The 21,511-nt window shown below is 31.0% G+C and overlaps 1 protein-coding gene across 2 annotated transcripts in view; it reads right to left on the reverse strand.

Annotated features, from left to right (window-relative positions):
* LOC118202932 (popeye domain-containing protein 1-like) overlaps positions 1–2,736 on the reverse strand; it is a 145,852-nt gene extending 143,116 nt beyond the window's left edge. The window contains exon 1 of one of the 2 annotated variants that reach the window (XM_085813731.1): positions 2,442–2,736. The gene's annotated coding sequence lies outside the window, so the exon portion shown is untranslated. The remainder of the gene's footprint in view (positions 1–2,441) is intronic. The other variant, XM_085813730.1, reaches the window with a different exon arrangement.
* Positions 2,737–21,511: the final 18,775 nt, after the last annotated feature.

Consider the following 21,511-nt stretch of genomic DNA (forward strand, 5'->3'; position numbering starts at 1 on the left):
TTCTCTTGGGAGCAGGTAATCTGCAGCATTGCATTTTTCTCGCCATTAGTTTATCATGCCAATATTAGATCTGAGACAATTTGTGCATTTTCTGTCTATGTAGCCTTTGGGCTAACTAAAATTTAACTAAAATTTACTTAAATTCATTTCGTTACTTTTGATTTACGCCATAAATTCTGGCTGATTATGCATTAATAAGCTGTGTTAATTTGTCTGAGTTTATAAAAGGGTTTATTATACCTATTCCAAACCTCTGTTGTAATTTCCAAAGCATACGAGAAGTCGCTTAAGTTTTCCAGAATTCTCACACAGTATATATTGCCAAAGTGGGTGAAACTCTTATAAGGTGTAAGAAAGACCAAAAGGAGATTCATTAAATCAAGAAAAGTAATCAGTGGAAAGAGCTTTTAATTTTAATAATGAAAAGTCGAATTTATCACCAAATATTCAAACTTTTGTAAATTATTTTTAATTTAATTAGCGATAGTTTAAAATAAAAAAATTTACCTTTATATTCATAATATAGGCTACATTCTGTGAATTTCCCATAAATAAACATAAAGAATACATTGACAAAATCATCGTACTAAGCTATTTTGGTAAAGTAAAATCTACTATTTTCATTGTACTTCAAAATTAGGTTGTTTTCATGAAATTCTTTTAATAAACATTATTTTAATTTGGCATTTGAGCATTTCTAATGGCAATCTTTTTTCTGTTCAACATCTGTGCTCTGTTAAGTTTATAACCAGTTAAATTAAGACACAATAACACGCCGAATAAATACTAATTCAGAAGTCAAACAACAAAAATCAGCGTTAATTTACAAAATTTTCACAGGACTAGTTTCGATGGTTTTACCGAACCATCATCTTCAGCTGCAAAACCGCAAATGAACAAGATAGGAAATAATGTTTAGATAAGATAAGAAAATTTCTTATATGCATTTAGTATCCTATAAAATGTTTCGCTATTCCACTTGGAACATCTCTATTGATAAAACATATTAAACTTTAAAAGAGCCTTTTTGGGCGACTCATAAAATCTTAGACTTTTCAGACATTTTTCTCCTTTTTTTAAAAAAGTATTATTTTTTATTTGAGGGCGGTTCGGAACGCGGATCTCATAGCGATTACGACTTGTACATCCTCATAAATTCGCCTCTGCGTACAACTGTGAGACAAGACATTCTGATATTTTAATATTTTACATTAATTACATGAGATATAATTTATCACTAAAATCTTTTAGTAAATGGTATTCCAAACAGAATTTTTGAAATAACAGACAACAACACCTAAAATGAATGAAAAATTTTTATACCATCCAAATTTTGCCCGATTATTATTTTACTTCTGTAAACCACAATTATATTAGGAACGCTACATCATTGAATATATGTTTCAGGTAAAAGTTTACAATTGGGTGCCCCTTGTTTTTTGGCGATTCTTTTTGACGCCAAGATCGACGCCAGGAAGGCACAATCTCAAGATGGCCACTATACAAAACCAAAATAAGAAGTCAAAGAATTTCACAAACTTTGTTCCCATGTACACATCGATCTGTTTTCACTTAAAAAAAACATCCTAGAATTGCACAAACTAGGCATTGCGCACTGCCTTAAATTTGTCCGTGTACACATCAATCTATTTTCATTTAAATAAAATCAGGAAGCTAAAACAAAGTTAAAACTATCATGGTAAACAGAACTGAGGTTTCATCGCCAAAATTAAAAAAAAAAAAAAGTTGTCGCTAACCGAAGAGGCACCCAATTCTACACTAGAGCGATGTTTTATTCTCGAGTTTTAATAATATTTAGAATTTCATTAGATGTATGAATGTTACAGATGTTGCATGCTTGTCTTTCAACATTTTACATTTCTGTTTTTAAATATCATTGAAAGTTGAAAGGATATTAAATAATGAAAAATAACTGTTCCAAATATATGTTGGAAATGAAATAGACTTCGTGAAAACCATTATCACATTTTGGAGCATCAGGAATCATCTTGTAGAGGACAGCCTATAGAGTTAATTTGTAAAAGAACAGCGTTGAAATGATTCTTTTTGCACAGCTTTTTCTAAGTATCGAATTTGATTCACAGTTGAGATTAGCAAAATAATTCACTTTCCAGAAGATTTCGTTTTTCAGTATACACATATGAATTCCAAATACTTTGATTTTCCTTAAATCAGCCTTTGAAATGTGTATAAGCTTTAGGATTCAATGTGTGTCAGCTATGTAACATAAGGCATAACAAGAATTCTAATAAAAAAGAGATATCTTAAATATTTCGGCCAACTACTGTTTGAATAAAAGTGAACTATTTTGAATTCAGATATAAAAAGTATATATGAGATAGCTTTTGCTGTTTTCTTCAGGAATTGTTTTTAAAGCAGAATAAGAAATAAAAGAAATTTTAGAAATAATTGTAACTTACCTTTAAAAATGCAGAAGTTTCTAGAAGAATTACAACACAATCAACTATCTATCTTCCTCTTGATCAATCTACGAACATAGTATTTTAAATTCCGATTTAATATCCACGCAATTTTCAGAAGGAACCCTCTTCGACGAAGCAATAAGAAAAAACTCTTTTCAAATTCATAAGCTTCAGTGCAACCGACGTAGGGAGAAAATCTATAGTATAATATTTGACGAACGCGATACGACTGTCACTGGACAACTGGGAGGGACGTAGAAGATGAGAGATCTTTTGGCGCAGGAGATGCGCATGCGCATTGGCTACCTACGGAGTCGTGGCAGATGAGGGTATTTATGAGCAGCTTCGCGGTGAGAAGGAAAATCCCTTTCGAATTTAGCAGTTAACATTTTATGGTTGCAGTTTGGCGTTGTTGGCTATGAAACGCAGTTGAATGCGGTTTCGACTTGTTTTTTTGATTTGGTTATGAATTGCTGGTTATATGATTTCCATTATTTAATTGTTTTCTTTCTTTATTTACCTTGCAAGTACACTTGGTTTGGACTGATAACGCGTCTTATTCTTATTGCTGTACTAATCGAAAAAAGTTTATCTAGATATTTAGCTATGAATATTTTAATTCTTTACCTGAAAAAATTTTAGTTTTTCTTTAATTTCTATTTTATTGCCAACTAGTTAGAAGAAAATGTGTGTGAGTACTGTAGAAGTCGAACTGTTTTTTCTTCCTCAAAACTGGCGGATATTATTCAAATTTCACACATTATTAGAGTGATTCTTCCTCTATAGAAGCGTGTAATAATACTTTTTCTTCATCGCAAGTAAATAATGGGTATAAAGTACGTATGTGACATTAACTGAGTTCCTGACAAACAAAACATGCAAGCCGTCCTTCATCTACTGACGGCCACAGGATGTTTACAGAGGCAAAAGTAACGCGTACTCAGCTGGATAAAACATTTTAAAGAAAGGGATCGAACGCTGAAGACAAACTGTGCAGTAAAAAGTCATTAACTGCATTCAGGGGCATTAATCTTCAACGCACGACTGAACCAATCTCATTGGACAGTTCGTGAACTTTCAGCATGTCGGCTGTGGCCACAATGCAATTTGAAACATGATGGAAAACTTAAATTATAGTAAAATTTATATTAAATGGGTGCTTCGACAGTTGACAGCCGATATGAAGGAAAAAAGAACAATCATTTTCTCTGATCTGTTGCAAGCTTTTGAATGCATTAAAAATGGGTGTTTTCTAGTTTTGTGAAAGAGGTAAAAATATGAGAATACCTTTCTGATCCAGGGATGAATAATCAATCTAAAAAATTATCACATTGCCCACCTTTTACAAAACCAAAATTATTCAAGAGCTAGCAATCGGATCTAAAGTTCCTGATTTTTGGGATGACAGGGAAACATTCATTGTTCTTGATTTTGGGGAACATGACGTGTGACCAACATGCAGTACGTACGGGCAGAATAAAAGCTTCGAGAAATCATGGAAAGAATATTCCAGATAAGAACCTAAACGCAATCCTTATTCACTTAATAATGCACTTTCTCATATATCGTAGGCCCACCAGCGGCCGAGCGGTAAGGTCGCTGAACACTGGTAGTTCGGTCCGAGGTTCGAATCCCGCGAACGGGCTGGCTGCATGGGCGTTTTCGTGGTTTTCCCCATGTGTAACGTGTATACGAGCCAGTTTTCCTTAGAAAGTCCTCCACGAAGGCATCCCTTCCCTTAGGCAGATAGCCCTAGTGTGCTTTGCCATAATTAAAATTCACCACCTCATATATCGTAGAGAAAAACTCATGCGGTTAGCAAGTTAGAGTAGACTGTGGTCTCTCATCCACCATAGACATTATCTTGAGAAGCATTTTTGCATTAACAATTCTTGCATAGACGAACTAGTAAATAACAGATATAATGCATAAATATTTTGCGACAAATAAGTATTTCATTCAAATTACGCATGAATTGTACGGGTAAATTTTTATAACTGCGAAAGGCATAAACTCTTCTAAATTATTGTAAGCGCGAAAAGTACCGACCGTTCTAAATTGCGGTAAGTGTGTAAGGCACTAACTGTTCTAAATCTTTGTAAGTGCGAAAGGCACTCGAGGGTACTTTTTCAAGGTAATTGAAAAATATTTTTCAAGGTACTTGTGGGACTCTGCGATGTGTCACGTTCTAAATAGTTAGTTCAGTTGTGCTTTACTCACATTATCTGTGGTTAAACATTGGATGTCCTCTGTACTTCTTCATTAACTGATTTGCCTTCTGACTTCTATGTCTTCGATTTAATGAAGGTTAATCTGCGGGGATAAAGATTCATTGGCACAGAAAGCGGAAGTGGTTATAAAGAAGTAGATACAACAATTATCAAATGAATTTTTTCCAAAAGTGGTTGAGAAATTGATTCAAAGATGGCGCAAATACATTGCTTGTAATACAAAGTGTGGTAAGTAATACCTAATAGAAAGGAAGAGGGACTGCAATAGTACGTGGAGTTGATATGATTTATGTCCGTTAGAAAAAATGTTAGGCCGATATTTGTATTACTTTCATATAACATTTGTGGAAAATAAATTATTTAAAATATTATTTCCATTCAAGAATTTTACAGATCTTTATTAAATATCTAGAAAAAGATCACCTTAAAAATTTTCAGAGATCTTTATTAAATCTCTAGAAAATGATTAACTTAAATATTTTTACAAATTTTTCCCAGAGAATAGATTTTACATTTTTATTGGGCGCTTAGCGTTAGCGCATTAGCATTGCAAACCTACAAAGGCCGGAGTGGTTTTTATTTATTATGGAAGCACCTAATAGATGGCCGCCGTTGCCTCCTATGAAGGAACGGGCAGTTACAACAGTGCCTTCTTCCAACTGAGAATATTAATAGGCTATAATGTTAGTGGTAAGTTCCTAACCAAATAACTAAAATTTTTACTCTACTCCGTCTTTTCTGATTTCATATGCGTAACAGCTAGAAGAAGACGTAAACATGAGAAGGAGGTTTTGAGCAAATATAAATAGTTCGAGTTAATTATAAGTGAAATTTGCTTAAATTAACTTGAACCGAAAGATTTTACTGTGGATTGCTTTCTCTATCACTCTTTCTGCCTGGCTTAGTTTTAGTGTTATCTTTAAATATATATGGTAATTTCTGAATCTAAAGAATTTCTGAATCTAAAGATATGGTTAGAGGGCGTGACTATGACCAGCCTGGAGTGGTACCTAAATTAATGTTCAGCCATAAAGTCCTAATGGGATCAGCCCGTGATGAATCTGGAGATATTATTTGATAGTCTTTTGTATAATACACTCAAATGGCCCCATCCATATCAAGCTGATGTGATTAGAATTTTATATTAAGCGGAACATGTGGCCTGCAAGAAGAAAGTTTAGTATATTTAATTCTGTTTAATTCCTGTTAAATTTATAACCCACAAGAAGAGTATTGAAGTTTCAGTTGTAATTCAGATCGTGCTATACTTTAGTTATAATACGTAGTTTACAATTGATTTGAAAACTTCACATTACAATCGTTATGTAAAATTTATATGGTTCTTATGTTAAACAAACCAGTTATTATACCTCTATACTGCAACTTCTTCTTTCCGAATTCCTCACCAGAATGCAAATTAGCTTTTAGAGTATATAAGCTGAGGATTCTTAAACTAGTCAGAGAGATTCTGGCACTCGCGTAGCGCTGTTAGAATTTTGCCAAATCTATCTAGAAGTAATTATCTCGGCTTTGCATTTCTATCGCAGCCGTTATTTTGAACTTAAATACATTAAGCCGGTAAAACATTGAGCCAGATTATATCTTAGTTTATTTGAATGAGTAGTCTTAGACTACTTTATTAACGTTTAAAGTTGACTGTTATTATTTACATCGCCGCGAATAGTGACTCTTGTCTTCAGCAAAAGTTGTAACTTTTAGGTCACAAGATGAAGAATTGATTTGAAAAAGAAATTATTTAAAACTTTCGCAAGTCTTTATCATACTATTTCAGATATAGTTATAGCTCTGTAACTTGTCTAGTAGGGTTGTAGGACTTAATTTAGTTTAATACCAACCCTAATGTTAAAAAAATACTTACATATTCAGTTTCTTTTATCCCACATAAGACTTTTTATTGCAGACGGTTTACAGACCATACAGGCTTAAAAATGCTTCAAGAACATTTAGATTCATTTGTAGTATTCAAATTATAAAAACTGTCTTTCAATATTTTGAAATTAAAACTATTTAAAAGCTATACATTCTTATAAAAATCAAGCATAGCAACAAATAAATTATCTAATTAAAAAATTAATATTATAAAAATAAATTCTACCATACTGAAACAAAATTGTTCTCTTGCGCTACAATATAAATATAGAGATACTGAAAAAAGATTGCTTTCGATGGTTCGGTAAATAGAACTCTATTCCTCTGACTACCAGTCCCGCATTCTTACAGGAGAAAATATATTTATATGTTTATTTTTTACATTTAAATCAAGCATACTGATTTTTTCACAAGAAATTAGTTTATTTTAATGAATGATAGAAGCATATTCATACTGGTATATTATAAATTTCTTTGTACTTAGTTTTTTTATATTACATTCCATTCTTCTCTAAAGATTGTGCTTGAAGAAATAAACCTTATACTGTTTTATTAGACTGCTTTTCGCGCTTATTTAATAAATTATTAAATTTTATATTAATTTCATTAGACTAACAAATGTCTACAAATAAAGTGTTTTATTTGTAGACATTTGTTTTCTCTCTTTTTCATAACAACTTATTAAAGAAGTGCAGGAACTACACAATATTCAGAAGATGTATCACCTTATAAATATTTTATAACCCAAAACAATTTTTTTTTCATTCATACCGGAAACACTGAAATTAATTTACTGACTTAACCCATTAACTGCCAAATTTTTATTTCATCAGTTTTTATTTTAATACTGTTAATTTACATCTAAATAATAAGAAAAATATGTTTTCCTCATAAATGCGTCAATTTTTTTTCAGAAATTTTAAATTTAAGTCCGATCCCCAAATGGGGATCATGGCTGATACTATCTACTTTTAATGCCAGCGTTCAAAACAGTCTACGTGTAATCCAACATTACATTTTCCACATTGTTTTCTTGCATTTGTTTTGCAACTGCACATTTTCTTTGTTTACCATTTTCGGTCCGTTCAATATAATGATTACCAAATGTTCTGATAACAGTAGGAACACGATTAATTGATGCTTTAATGAAAGAATTCCTTCCACCCTTTTTTGCATCTGAGAGTTCTGAAGATAAAGCAAGATATCTTCTAGCAACCATCCTCCTAAAATCTAGCAATGGAATTTTATCATTTGAAATACAATACAGTGCGTGGGCGTTAACCAGTGTTACGTCGATGGCATTAGTAAGCAAAGGAAAATACCATTTGTTCCCCCTTATTCTGTATTTTTGAACATTCCAATCCATCTTGTCTAATCCACCCATGTATTTGTTATATTCTGATATCAGTTTGGGTTGTGGTACTTGGATATCTTTCTTCTCTGTTCTACTCCATCGCTTCACCTCTGATATCGGTTCGATAGTTTCATGATTAGACAGAAGCCTTACACAACTGTTGTCATTCCACGTGACAGCTAAAATTTCATTACGGTAATCAAATCTGTAGTCATATGCCCCGCGTTCTTTTTTACTTATATCTTTGTCTGTTGCAATAGGGCATTTGTTCATTCTGTTGAATCGAACAGTTCCTATTGCTCTAACGTCAATGTCCTGCAAATGTTCATCAGAGAAAATCCTGTGAAAAAATTGTCGAATTAAACTTTACGAGCATTTGGTGTCTGAAGAATAGATACCATCTGAAGGACAACAGATGTCCCAAGCCCACTGATGCTTTCATCATCTAATTTCTTTGATTTGCCTTCATACACTTGAGTCTGATAACAATATCCAGTCTGTGAACAACAGATAGCCCATTGTTTGAACCCAAACCGCACTGGCTTTTCACGTATAAATTGTTTGAGGTAGTGATGTCCATAGTAACGAACCATTTGTTCGTCAATGCTCAAACGTTCAGAAAACACCCCAAATTGTTGAAATTTGTCATTCAGCTTGTCAATCAATGGGCGAATCTTGAAGAGGTTATCACGTTCACCTAGTGGAATCCTTTCTAAAATGAAATATGATATGTAGGTACCGTTTAATTTCCAGATACCTATTCCGACTCATGCATGCTCTAACACACAGAATGTTCATGTCTTCATCTTCACACCAATATAATTGTTCTTGCGAAACTGAATGATAGCCAGTGAAAAGAATTATTCCAATAAATTTTTAGGCAGTTATTAGAAAGCTGAAATTGATGATTGTTTTTCTGTCTGGCGTATATTACAGACTGCTGGACAATATAGGTGACAGTTTCATTATCAAAAAGTATTTCAAAACACTCTACCGGGGATTTTCCCCTGAGTTTTCTAATGACATCATTTCGCCTTCTTTCTATAACGTCAGAATTTTCATATGGTTTCGAGAACTTAGGTTCCTTCTTTTTCCAATTGGAAGTCAATACTTTTCTCTTTTTAGGTGGTAAGCCGGTACCTTTTGTTACTTCATTTGCTGAAGATTCAGTTGCATTCATTAAAACATTTTCCTCAAATCCTGTCACACGGTGAATTTCAACACACCCGACAACATCAAGTGGTTCTTCATCATCAATTACGTTGTCATCCATGTCCTCATTATCTGAAATCTCATCAACCCGTTCTGGTGGAATTTCAACAATATTTATGAGGCTATTACTGTCGTCATCGTCAGATGCAAAAAAATCATCAGAATTTACAATTTCTTCTATTTCGTTTAAAGAAAGATATCTTTTACGCGACATTTCCTGGAGGAACAATTTTAGTCGGTATCAGCCATGATCCCCAAATGGGGATCGATATATCTAGGTTCATTGTACCCATCCAAATTACAGTATGAGGATAAATAATATATAAATACATTAGTTACTTACCAATGATCAAGGGAAATTCAGTACAACAAAAATAATTGTTCCTAAGTAACTTTTTTGTGCTTTGAAAATAAGCGTATTATTTTTCTCGTGAAAAGTAACGAGAGAGCAAGAAAAATAAACTCGTGAGCTCAACTAAGTGAGTCCACTTGTTTGTTTAAGATTTCTACCCTTAGTTGCAATCTTCAGGAAAGCATGACCACCCGTAAGGGACGCGTAATGGCAAACCGCACATTGAGTTGAACAGTGTTAAACGAATGTCGCATACTGCGCATGCCCAGAAACAAATTTGGAGTAATTATTATGTTGAAGCGATTTGAAAAGAGGATAAATACGGTATGTGGTAGATGTACCGCCATCTGATTGTAAACAAATCCGGCGTTTAAGTCTTCGTAGAGTATATGTGCAATGTAAAGTAATTACTGTGTAAAATTAGATTTTTTTCCTGTACTGCTCCAACAACTGGAAAGTTGAACGATACGATCAAGTTTAAATTCGATTGAAGAATGCACAAAATGGGTAAAGGAAGTAGCGTAAATGCAGATGCTCCAGTGGATAGCGCGAGCTTCAAACCAAATGCTATTGCGAGATTGCTTTCAGGTATGTATATATTTTCCCATTTCAGTAAATTTGATATGTTATATGTGCAATATGTGATATATTGTATTTTAACACATATACAGTTCATTAACATTTTTTAACATTTCTTAAATTTCTATATAATGTAGCATTAAGAAAGATGTTTTAAGAAATTTGTTTCCTTACTGTTTTAATTTTTTCGAAAAGAAACATCATTTTCGAGAAACTTCAAGAAGAAAGTTATTAGCGTAATTTTATTACAGCTAAAACTGATGCAAGGTACTTGAGTCTTTTATCTCAAAATGTGCTGAAATGTTTTGGTTGAAGTTAATATAAAATAATGTAATGAATTGTGGTATAACTGTAAAGAATTGGTAAAAATAAAATATAATTAGCTCAAATTTACTTAACTCCTTATATTATCAAATATCTATTGAATAGAAAAACCTGTTGAAATATTAAATGTAACAAGTTCTATTTTTAAAAGGCAGATGATTGTACAGCATGTAGGAATTGATGATGATTTTTAATAATCCTAAAGTAATAGTAAAGTCAACAATAAAGTATATTTTGATGTATGTAATTTTCATCAATGATTACATAAAATTGCACTTTGATATAAAGTATGCTTGGATTGTTTTCATGTATGCTATATATTATTGCAAATTAGTTCTTCATAAAATTGTATATTTCTGCTGTGAAAATGTATGTATGCAATCATGCAAGTTGTAGGAAAACATGTACGTGTACTGCACATGTACCAGGACGACAAGATAACAATTATGACTGTCAATCATCATTTGCTGACTGTATCTGTCAAGCTGACTACACAGACTATAGTAGCCAAAGATAAGTTGTAGAAAGTGTGTTTCAGAGTTGAATATATGAATTAAAGTTAGTAGGATAATTATTCTTAACTAAATAATAAAATTTAAATAAAACCCCTTATTTCATTTTTTATAAATTCTCTTATTATTATGATGTGATTTCACAACCATTGACCCTCTCCTATTGTTAAATAATTCATTCAGCACTGAACAACATATTATTTTATTGGTATAAAAAATAATATATTTTGTGTGTATGACCAAGTTATGATCTAAGATTTTTCAATACTTGAATCATCCTTTTAAGGATTTTTATAAAATGATTTTTTTTAATTTCAGGCATTGGCACAGTGAATGGCAGCTGAAAAATTTTGACCCTTGTTTCTGGAAGTGAAATGTTAGATGTAAGTAATGATGTCTGAGACCCTTATCACACGGCATTTGTTTCACATGAACAACTTGTTTCGGACAATTTTTCTGCCTGGTTTACTATTGAAAGAAAGACATGCAACGTTTTCCTTCCTTTCTAAAAAAATTGCAAATTGTTCGTTTTCAATCAATTAACTATCAGCTTGTTTGTAATGGGGAACCAGTTTCCCATGTTAACCCCAAAGTGATCTATGATAATTGGCTGTTGTGACAAAGCAGAAAAATTGTGCCAAACAGTTATTCTTCCGAAACAAACTGACGTGTGATAGCATCCTTACTGTTAATAATACTGTGAAGCACTTAATTGTATGCTTTGCTAATGAATATGTACTAGGCAATTGTGGTTATTATGAAAGAGGTGAAATTTCAAATACAATTGTTTCAGTTACAATTATTACAGATATTATTTAATTTTGTAATAATGCTAATTAAAAATATGAATTAAGAAAATGCAAAAATTAATGTATAAGCATACTAAATAGTTCAGAGTAAGACTTGTACTTAATTTATAGTACGCACTCATTCACACATATGATGACTCGTACACTGATATAAATTTGATATGCTTTTATACTGTTTACATGTCTTCTATATTCAGATTTGAATCATCATCTGCCAACAAATTCAGTTAATCAGGCATTGTTGACCTTATTAGTTTCTTGCAGATGTGTGAACTTTGGAAACATTTTTAGATTTAGTGTAGTTTTTGTTTGCTTTTCAGGTTTTCACATAATATCAACTAGAAACATTACCTCTTCATTTTAAAGGTCAAAGAGATAAAATAAAAAAAACAATTAATTAGTTAATATCAAACCTAAAATGTTCTTTTATTACACAACTATTATTTAAGCCATCCAAATGGGCGCAATATTTTTATAATACTTTTATTTAATTTTCCAGTATATGTTATTGAAGCCATTCAAATCCCACTTGGGCATTTTCAAGCATATTAGTTGTTGAATATTATGTCTGACTGTAAACACACAGGCAAAGTATGTATAATTATTATGTAATTTAACCTATCTTTCCTTCAAATAGTTCTTTAAAATTACACGAGACAGGCATACATTTGAGCTTTGATTAACAGACTTAGTGTAGTCGCCATGACGGATAAGAAAACAGATGAATAATAGACCACCCATAATCACCAACATATAATGCAAGGATTTGAGAATAAAGATTGCTTATTAGCATAATAGTGCACTGAATATTAGATATAAAAATTATAGAACTGAAAGATTTGTCACGTATCATCTTTGCTTATTATTATATATATTGAAAATAAACAGTTTGCTTCTGCAACAGAATAAATATCGAGTGTCTTGAAATGTTTTGTATACCTGGAGCTTTACAGTTCATTACATTATACAAAGAGCAGTATATATAATGATTATCAGGTCTGTACAGAAATTTTTAATGGAAAATTCTTGTGTATAGATTTAGTTGATATTTCTTATCTTGTGTACAGATTTAGTTGATATTTTGCAAGACATGGCAATATTTCAGACTTTTATTGTAATTACTGTGACAAAACAATCATTAGAAAATTATACACGTATGAAAATTTCTAATATTACATTATGTAGCTTATATTAATAATTTTCATACGTGTATATGTAATATTTTGGCAGGCACAGGAATGACCAAAGCTTGACAATATAACTACATCATAGGCCAGGCATTGTTATGGCTGGATAGAAGGTTGCAAAATGACGACAAAGAAGGATTTAGCTTTTTAGATCCCACATCTTTATTCAATTCTCTCAGCAGATCATTTTGCCTTTAGATGAAATTCTCAAAATTATATATTCAATATTGATTTAAACTAAGTAAGATTAAATTTAGACTTTACGTCATATCTGCTTTAACAAAGGAAAGAACAAGATGGGAGGAGCAGCTGCAAGGTCTTGTAGCAGCGGTAGAAGAAAGCAGTCTGACGAAAAATGGCACGTATTCAGTATGTGTACTAGCGGTTATATAACATACCAGAATGTTCTCGAAAGTACTGGTCTAGGATAAGATCCTGAAACTGCAGTAAGTTAATTATAGGTTGCATGCTCGCGCAGAGCAAAGCCACTGTATTTTCTATATTTTAAATGTATATAATACATATTCTTTGTGTCTTGGTGAATACATTCTACCCCGCTGGCAGGTAACAGAAACTGACGATCAAAAGATTGATGAATATTTAATAATTTTGATGAGATTATCTAGGAAAGTAAAATAGTTTAAAACGTATTAAATATGGTTTTCCAGAATGTTTCCTAGCATAGTTTTTAATCTCAGACTAAATGATACACATTATCTGGAAGTTCATATTCTTGTGTCATAAAGTGTGCTTTATTGTAATTAGTCTTAGATTGTAAAGTTAAATTTATGAAAATATGATGAGTTAAAAAATGTATTGCAGATATTAAACTAGATTTTTATATGCAATTTTGAAATTTTAGAGATCTTGCTTCATGTAATTATTTTTAATGTTTTTATTAAATTCTTAATTAATGCTATTATGCATGCATTAGAAAGTGAAATGAAATAATACTTAGGGATATCATTTGGCTGCATTCTGTTGTTTCTCAGTTAAACTATTCTGCATTCAAAAAATTACTCAAGGATTCTCACGAATACCAGCTCAAACAGTTCCAAAGTATTTCTGCAAAATATACATAATTACTTAAGAATTGTATCTTTTTGATAATACTATTTAGCCTTTACAAGTTACTGCCAAAATTATTTTGTAAATCAGAAATCTTCGAGGGGATTAGTGTGTCTCGCATAATTACCCTGGTGCCACACTATAACACTGAAATTGATAGATGTATAATTGAATGTTTAATCAAAAATGTCTAATTCCTCTTTTATGATATTTCAATAATTGATACTACTGAAACAAGAAATATTGGTACATTAACATTTTCTTAATATTCATTGTGTATTTGTTATGATGCATGTATTAATGTCATTACAAGTTAGCATTTGATAATGTTTGTTTCAACAATTTAGGGTTTGGTGAAGTGCCACAGAGATTATCGCTTAAAGAATGCGTGCAGGCCAACCACCAACACAAGATATTAAAAGAGCAATGAAAATGAAGATTTAACTATAAAGAAAAATGTGAGTAATATTATTACTCATAACACTTAATTGTTTCGTATTATTGTAAATTTATGCGAGTTTTCCTGTATTCTGTTTATTTTGCAACTTATGTTATTGTAAATTCATGTATGTTTTCATTCTTGCTCTGTCATGCATTTCATACTAATCGTTTGTTGTGCATATTAATTATATGTGTATATTACTTCATTGAATTACTGTATTTGAATTTTAATAAACCTTTTTACCATTCAGTAGTACTTTTCCATAAAACCCTGAACATTCTAAACATCCCATATCACTAATCCTTAATTCTAAATAATACTTGAGTTTACTTAATTCATGTATTAATAACGAATTTGAAAAATAATACAATAGTGACATATTTTGAGGTAAAATAAATACTGCTCAATTGGACATTTTAAAATGTTTTTCCTTTTAATAGAGGAACATTTTTTAAGGATTTAATTATTAGTATTTGAATATTGTATTAATATATGATTAATTAGTATATGAATATACTGTGTGCAATGAATAAGTAAGGCAGTAAATAAATTTTGAACAATAATTTCATATGAAGAAATATGATCTGCCTGGGTTAAAAAATTAATCTTTAAATCCTATTTATGAGATTATATGGCTGGAATCTGTAGCCCAAAAGCAGTTAAAGCAACCCACCTCCAAAAAAGAAGACATTTTAAATAGTTTCTTCCAAAACTTGAAATATGTAAACATTACATGACCCTAAATTTCTAGTGAATTTAAAATACTCATTTCATTCAGTTCAGCTACTAGCGATTATATGAAATTTTCCTATATTATTAAAATGTTCCTCATGATTTTGCAAGGTGAAGACCACAAATGTTCTGCCCTCATAACTAATGATGATATAATCAGCATGAGGTAGACTTCAGCGTAAGGAATACGGAACTATATCTTTTGCTCTTTGTTTATTAATTAGCTCACTTTTAAAAAATTCATATCATATAGTAAGTAGTATTCATAATTTTTCTCATTTTCTTAATATTTCATTGAAGTATTTAAATGTTAATTTAATTAGCAATACCTAATAATGTCAAATGCATATATTATTATACAGAATGGGATTCTGACCATAACACTCAGGCAAAGTGATATACATGTTAATTTTTCAACAAGTTTCTGCGTTATGCTTTTTACTCTCTACACAATGTTTAATTTTTAATTATTATTTTTTATTATTTGTAGGACCTTAGGTCCTACAAATAATAAAAAATAATAGTAATACCAGAAAGTGTGACTTTCTTATATTGTCCAACAGGAGACCTATGTTCACATCTTATATTTTGAATTTACAGTTTTCTTTTGTAGATGACAGACACCATATATTCAAAAGAAATTAACATGCTGCTGGATATATGCATGTGTTTTTCATATTTACAGCTGTTGCATGTCATGTTATGTAATCGGGTAAAAAATGAAAGAATTAAGTTTATTGACACCAAAACAAATGCATACTTCGACATAAAGGCTGCATAAAAATGAAAATGGCTAAATTAAAATAGTGAATTGAGGTTGTAGAGTTCTCATTTATTTTTATTAACCAGCTATTTTATGATAATTAGCTTTTCTTTCTTCCTTTCCATTTTCCTGCCAGGATGCTAATTTTGAGTGTATTCAAATGAGGTGAATTCATTTCGTTACTTTTGATTTACGCCATAAATGCTAGCTGATTCTGTATGAACAAGCTGTGCACTCTGTTAATTTGTCCGAGTCTATAAAAGGTTTTTTTTTACACCTATTCCAAATCCCTGTTGTAATTTCCAAAACATAACGAGAAGTCGCTTAAGTTTTCCAGAGTTCTCACACAGTATATATTACCAAAGTGGGTGAAACTCGTATAAGGTGTAAGAAAGACCAAAAGGAGATTTATTAAATCAAGAAAAGTAATCGGTGGAAAAGGCATTTAATCTTAATAATGAAAAATCGAATTTTACACCAAATATTCAGACTTTTGTAACTGTTTTATATTTAATTAGCGAGAGTTTAAAATAAAAATTACCTTTATATTCATAACATAAGTTACATTCTGTTAATTTCCCATAAATAAACATAAATGATACATTGACAAAATCATTGTACTAAGCTATTTTCATTGTACTTCAAATTTAGGTTGTTTTCATGAAATTCTTTTATTAAACATTAACTTATACTTGATAATCAATCTTCAAGTTCGAAAATAAGTTAACTGTAATTGCATTTGTTTTATGATCAAATATTTTAATTTGGCATTTGAGCATTTCTAATGGCATTTCTTTTTCTGTTTGACATCTCTGCTCTGTTAAGGTTATAACCAGTTAAATTCTTACTGTGTCTCTGAAAAATCAACAGCATTCTTAAACACCATTTTAAAAATATTTCTGTGTGTAGTATTTTATCAGTAGAATTTTTCCTAAATAAATACAGAAGTTGTTATGAAAACATTTGAGAGTACATGTCTTGAAAGAGAAACAGTATTCGTAGTGTTTAGTCAATTATGATATATTAACAGCTATCATAATTGCATGTATGTTGTATGCATTATACATATATATATATGCATAAAGATCCAATTTTGGCAATAAGTAGATCTGTTACAAAATAATTATGAAGTCTAATGGAACGTACTCGTCACACATACTGGGGAGGAATCAAATTTATGTACGTATTTGCCACTCTTAAAGAATTTTTGGGGGGAATTACAAATGTACCAATTTCTTATTAATATATAATCATTTGTTAATATTAAAGAAAAATTTATTTCTTAACTTAACTAAGCCAGCTAAGTCATAGACCGAAATATGTGTTTCTGCAGATATTCAGAACTTCCGGAACTATGAATACATTCACAGTTACAAAATATGTAAAATATATTTCTTTTAAATGCTTGGAATATTCGGAAAAATATCTAAATTCAAAGAAATGGTAAAATACGTTTCACTTGCAGATTCTTTGTTATTTATTTGATTATATCACCATTAATAACAATGTTCACCCCCCAGAATAAAAAATATATTGTTTATGTACTGAAGTCTTGGTTTGTTTCCCTTGACAAGTCAATTAATCTATCATCAATGACAATAGATACCTTTTAAATACTTTTAATTTTGGCACTTAAAATGTTTGTATTTCAAAATAATATTTCTATGCAGCTTTTAAATAATTTTTAATGCAACAGAAATCTAAATAACTTCAAATGCTGGCTAAAATTCATTCCAATAATTCATCGCTTTAAATTTCTGTTCCTTGCAGATGATACAGGAAAAACCTTTTCTAATAATATATTTCTAATTCTACCAGGAATTATTGATAAATAACCCGATGAAAAAATTGATACAGGCATAGATGGAGAAGATGTAAATAATTATTACGAAATAATGTGAAGCAGTGTTTGCATTCAAAATGTAAGATGTTATACTTATGAAATTCTGCACTTCACTTTGGAATTGTACGAATTTTCGCTCAGAAAAAAGACTGAAATTCAGGATATATTAGTTACACTTTTAAGGAATAAAAACAATTCAGAATTTACCATACGTTACATTCGTATATACGCAAAGAAACACGGACATACGTAAAAAATATAGCAAGTGTTTGCAAATAACATTGAAGAAATTTTACAATTCCTTAATGCTGTTTATTTAATTCTTTTAAATAAGAAATAAAAGCGCGAATATACGTTAACAAACTAAGCGGAAAAATCCAGTTTACATTACTGAGAATTACAACATGTAAACGAATTACATCTAAATAACGAATTATTAAGCACAATATATGGTAACAATTATTAAATGCACTGTTAGACAAATTAAAATGAAACATATATTAGAAAAATGAGCAAGTGCAATCGGTATGAACGTTAAAATAACTAATAAACAAATTTCCACAACATTGCAGTTGTACACATCACTCGACAGCCATGGAGATCACGAATGAGCTAGCGTAGGGTTGCTTTTAGTCGCCAATATTTCTTCCCACGCCAAAGATACACCATCAAGCATGCGCAGTAAGCGAAATTCGCTTAACACTGTTCAACTCAATGTGCGGTCTGCCATTACGCGTAAGGGACCACCCAGGTGCAGCATGACGTCACAATGTATACAAATGTAGGCGATCCCCATATGGGGATCATGGCAGGGAATGGGTTAAGAATTTATTAGTGGCGCTTGTGACAGAAATTACTCAAGTTTATAACAGTATTTTCTGATTATCGTAAATCTGGATATAACATTATGATTACATATGTCCCAGTATGTAGCCCATATATGAGCGTACCACACATGTGTTTGAATACAAGTGAACTTACATGTTTTTTACTTGATCGTTATTTCGCTGAACTTTATTCACCGGTTGTAAAAATGTAAATATCAGCTGTAGAAATTTTTTCTTTCCGTGAAATTATTATTTTTTATATAAAATGCTTCATTTTATTATTATTTATTAACATGCCGGTACCTTTGAGCCATAAAGTTAGCCACAAAAGGTTTCCGACCAATGACAGAATTGCAAATGAAGTGATGACTTTTTGCAAAGACGCAAATAATCATAAAATACTTATATAATTTATGAAAATTTAGCTACATGCTATTTTCTACGTAATTTTGATACTTGTATCAGAATTATCGGAAACATTGCATTCGGATTTCATTAAAGACATACTCTTACTTTTTTCGGTATAAGATCTGATGGCATACTTTCCAGCTGAATGTAACAGATCTAACGATCTGCGGGAAATCACAAGAAACAAAAGCTACGAAATATTTGAAATCCTTTGCGACTCAATGATATCAGAATATAAATATAATGTAAAGAATAGATTCATTTCCATAAAACAATACAAATATCACAAATCTAATAAAAATCTGCCTTCGTCACGGTTAGACTTTTTGAATCACTTAACTTTTAACAGGTCGAAAGTCTGCTTAATGCAAACCTTCTTCACGTCTTACGTAATTAATTTATAATCCTCAAGGTTAGTAGACAGACAAGGTTATGCTTTTTCAAGGTCAAACGTTTCTCTTTCGGACGCTCGAGACAGTGACGTATCTTATCTATATATGTTCAGTGACGAACTTGCTTTGGAGTGACGTAGATGCCACTATGCTTGACTGACACTGGTCGAAAAGAAAAAAATATTAAGTATCTTGATAATCCTTAAGAACCATCACAAAAATCTAAAATAAGGCTACGCACCTAAACTGCTCAATGTAATCTTTCTGAAATTCAATTTATGATGATTCTATTATGTAAGGAAAACAAGAATTCTGCAGCATTATAATCAGCGTCACATTTCCTGAAACATTTCTTGCTTATAAAACGCAATTTTCATGATTTGGTCCAATTAGAATTCATAATTTTAGAAAAGAGGATTAGTTAGATTTGATAATTTTCAATCTATTAGTTCTGTTAAAGTTATTGATAAACTTGAAAAAATAACTTATACCTAACATCGTATGATGTAATTAAGCATTCCAAATCTTCCTTCATTTCCGTTTCTTACAAAATTATACGAATAAACCTAAAATAGCGCATAGTAATTCTTTAATTCATTGTCTTTTATCCAAGTTTTTATTATCAGCTATTATGAAGATTAACAAGCATATTGTAATGCATAAACACATTTATTTAATAACTACTTATAAATTTCTACTGTTCACGTAAGTTATATACAAGTACTGACGCATTCATTTTCATTTTATAGCTAAGAAATATGGAATAAAATTTTCAGTTAATAGTTCTTGAGTTTATAATCCATTTGTATTTTCTCTTCTTTCCTATTTTTCTGTTTTATATTGAAAAAATAACCATATTCCTGCTAGCTACAAAGAAACCAAATGATCACACAAAAATACAGTAATTTAATATATATCAGAGTTGTGATGTCACTATTCCATTTTCAGATATTATTATACCTAAGAACCACGCCAGTTTCTTCTCTAAATTAAAAAAACTACAGTTTAACATTTTAAAGAACTATGGTTCTTTATTAAAATACAGTGTCTTCTATACAGGGTGAATTTTAGCAAGGGAGAAAAACTTTACAGGGCGATAGAACGTAGCTATACGAGCAATATTCGTAATAGAATGTATGGTCGGAACGCAAAGGGTGAGAAATTAAAAGGTAGTTTTTCGCCGAAATATTTAAAGAATTAATACAAGAATGAGAGAAGATACTTCAGAAACATTTTATGAACAGGAATGTAATTGACGTCTATGTTCAATTGAATTTGTATGCGAATGCAGTTTCTTTGAACAACAATTTTAGCATGTTTAATGAGATGCAGCCATATTTTATACGTTGAACTGCACTACTTTATTTTCTTCACTAATATTTAAAATTCGATTTTCAACTTATAAATTTTGATATTAAAATAGGAGCATTTTAAATATATTCTTAATCTGTATGTTTTCTTGGTATATATAATTATTTTTACAATTATAAACGAATAAAAGCATGTATAAATTATGACGATTTAATTCCCAGAATGAACCGCTTTGAACTTTTTTGGATAGCTGTTACAATAGAAAATCTTCTTCCCTTCACTGCATCCATCTTTTAAATTTCGTAATAACTGGAAATCACGAGAAGTTAAATAAAGTGAACAGGCAAGATAATCTAATTCGATAGTTATCATTTTAGACCAGAATGTCTCACAAGGAGCTAGCTCAATGTGACTATGTGCGTGAGACTCGGACTACGTAGAAATACTTTTCATTCACAGTTCCGTTGAAATTACCTGTTTCTTCATTGTTCTGCAGTTCTTCAGCCATCCGTCTCAAATTTAACCGTTTTTGTTAAAATTAACTTCCCTTAATGTTATTAATATACTGTTAATATTGTTACGAAATGCTCAGCTGCGGTAAGATAGCTTTACCGCAAAACTGGTTTAAGGTTGCCAGAAAGTGACAAATAAAGGCAGGGCTGCCAGATTTGGTGCGAAATCGCCCACTTGGTAACAAAATTGGTGATATGTCATAAACGAAGCGAAAACATTCTAAAACGAATTTTTACCGGTTTTCTCGAGAATGTTCTCGAAGTCAGGTCAAAAGCTATATATACCCTGCCTGTACGCGGAGTAGAAGAGTAAGTTGAG

The sequence above is a fragment of the Stegodyphus dumicola genome, chromosome 3 (genome assembly GCF_044657685.1).
Source record: "Stegodyphus dumicola isolate Sdum_Otavi_A_Nest chromosome 3, ASM4465768v1".
NCBI lineage: Eukaryota > Metazoa > Arthropoda > Arachnida > Araneae > Eresidae > Stegodyphus > Stegodyphus dumicola.